This window comes from Ceratina calcarata, unplaced genomic scaffold, assembly GCF_001652005.2.
Source record: "Ceratina calcarata isolate Rehan_Ccalc_2016 unplaced genomic scaffold, ASM165200v1 scaffold48.2, whole genome shotgun sequence".
Lineage (NCBI taxonomy): Eukaryota > Metazoa > Arthropoda > Insecta > Hymenoptera > Apidae > Ceratina > Ceratina calcarata.
This window is the reverse complement of record NW_017172225.1, coordinates 3,266,165-3,268,848: the sequence shown is the minus strand read 5'-3', so window position 1 is coordinate 3,268,848 and position 2,684 is coordinate 3,266,165. Positions and strand designations below refer to the sequence as shown.

The window sequence follows — 2,684 nt, the reverse complement described above, 5'->3', positions numbered from 1 at the left end:
GTATACAGAAGTGCATGAAGTATCAACGGCAAAAATCAAAATGTTCCAAGTTCAAGCCCACATTATCTTTTCTTTTTTTAAATTCATTCTATATGAGTTTAATTTTGCATAAAAATTCGTAATCTATGTATTGGACTTTAAGAAATGCACGATTTTAGGTGACACTTGTCGTACCTACTTGATGATATACGAAGAGATATTGTCAGCTCGGTGGTTCAGCTGTGGATAAAACAATGGAAACCGAGGTTCGATTGGAAACCTATTTTATGCTAACCGCATTAAGTTACTGTTCTCTGGTTACAATGAACTCTTGTTGATCCACTTATTGACACAAATAGTAAAGGACAGTGCTCCTAGTTACTCTATTCATCGTATTTTTATTTTAAGTACAAACAAGAGAGATAATACTCCGTTGTATGGTGTAGGAGAGTTCTCATGATTCATTATTGACCGCAATTTAAACTATCATACGTTCAAGGAAATGATGTCTCTAATCAGGATTATCTATTACACATTTTTTTTTGCTATTACATAGAGTGATAAACAAAACTGTACCAATATTCTTTAAGAGTGAATAACTTTTTTGAAATCGTACCAAACGACCTCAGTTTTTTATAGTAGTCAGGTGGATCAGTTTATTAAATAAAGTGGTAAAATTCATAATGGTAAATCAATTTTCGAAATTGAAAATGGTATAGCTTCTAAGAACATGCCATCAGTTTGCAAGGAAACTGAGATAGGACTGACGTTTACTTTAAATCGCGTACATCACGTTTTTGCCCCTTAAATATTGTATAAAGAAATTTCAAAAAAAATAGAGATCGATAGGAATTTTCAGGAAAAATTTAATATTCACGTCTTTTAACTTTTTTTATCTGGTCTTCTAATGATAATTTAATCTCATTTTCAAGATTTATACTTGCTAATATGCTGTTTCATTCAAATTATTTATCATTGTTATGTGCTACAATCAACTGTATAATTAATAGTTTAATTGTAATTAATGTATTTCAATCACGTAAAAATAATGAATATTGCAATTTTCACGACTTGTAGCTTAATATCCACATGTTCCGATGCATGTAACTTTTTTCAACACCAACAGATGATAAAATTTTCAGCGAAGTTACGAACTGGATTGGCAGATTTTTGTTCCGAGATGAAATTTCGCGGACAGCTGGTACACAATCAGAGGCAACGAGACAAATCCGTTGCAACGAGCAAATATTGAATAATTCAAGCGGAGTTTATCCTTGGCCGGTGTCTATGACGAGCGGGTTATGTCACGCGAAAATATATAGCCCCGGCCGGACATTACACACGCATACGCTATCATTGCGTAAGTACGATTGCTCATGTTTTATTGTCCGCTTCTCGAATCCACTTTTGAATAAAAGCTTATCTATCATACACGTCATGTCGTACGTGAGTCGAACTTTCACAACTATGAGTTGAATCCCGTATATAGAGTCAATCACAAAAGTCTTCATAGATCCCATAAAAATGGTAGTTTAATATTTATTTTGTCACAGTACAGCTGATACTTCCTCACTTACTAATAAGTGAATATAATATTAAACAAAGTTATTGGTTATCTTATTGAATATTGCAAATTTCCTTTTTATCGATAATAATATCATGAATGACTGTATCTTTAACTAGCACTGTTCGTCACGTCACGCCATCTGCGATTTGCGTCGACGACAGCTACTCGTCCTCAATTCACATTTTTAGAATCAAGTAATAAATATAGTGAACAGAGAAAATTTTTATAAGTGCGTATAACATTCTTTGGTGAATTAAAAAATTATAGGAATGTAATACTCTTCAATCTTATAGGTTGCAGAGAAAACGATGATACATAATTGCGTCATCATATGTTCGTTTGGAAGTCGAGTTCAGAAATATTTACTTATAATAGCAAATGTGTACACACATTAACCGTAATGTAGGATACTATTTGATCTCAACAAACCGGAAAATCGTAACGTAATCGATTGCAATGATTCAGGCGACCTTGACCAAGTTTGAAGGAAATAGGAAAAAAACTTGGTTAACAGGAATCTTTCCTATTCCCCGAGAATCAGCATTAGGCCGCAGATTTTTATGCAAAATTACATGTTCACAAGCATTTTAATTGCAGGAATTCTTCATTCTCTAAATTTAATGGTATGTGATCTAAATTAATTGCTTACGTTCATCGTGTGCATTGTTTCACATTCAAATCTTCTGTGGGTACATAAAATTCTAGTCATCGTCAAATCATTAAATTGATTGCAAAGTATATTAATTAATTTTTATTCAAAACCTGTTTGCTAACTCAATACGAATAAACAATGTAAAAATTATACAATTTAAAATCCTTTCTTAATGGTGATTCAGTAAAAAAAAATTTCCTCACCACGCAATCAATCTCAACAATTGCACAATGTACATTCGTATTTCCTTAATAATAATTCAACAAAAAAGAATTTTCCATCCTCCAGTTAAACGAAATATTATACAATTTAAAATATTCATGTTTTCTTAACACGTTGAATGCCACGCCAATTTTACAGGGATTGTCCATGGCGCCACGATGAATTTTCTATTATGCGATACATATAATGTTGAAATATTATCTGCAATAGATAAGTTACAGTGTATAACAATGTTTGACATGTTAATTGCGACGGGGTCACCGG

At 32.4% G+C, this 2,684-nt stretch overlaps 1 protein-coding gene and 1 long non-coding RNA gene across 4 annotated transcripts in view; one reads left to right on the top strand and one right to left on the bottom strand.

Moving 5' to 3' along the window:
• Window positions 1–2,678, top strand: part of LOC113464678 (uncharacterized) — a 6,885-nt gene extending 4,207 nt beyond the window's left edge. The window contains exons 2-3 of the long non-coding RNA XR_003389524.1: window positions 159–245; window positions 1,122–2,678. This is a non-coding gene — a long non-coding RNA (uncharacterized LOC113464678). The remainder of the gene's footprint in view (window positions 1–158; window positions 246–1,121) is intronic.
• LOC108627865 (C-terminal Src kinase) overlaps window positions 1–2,684 on the bottom strand; it is a 33,672-nt gene that overhangs the window by 10,187 nt on the left and 20,801 nt on the right. The gene's annotated exons all lie outside the window — the stretch shown is intronic.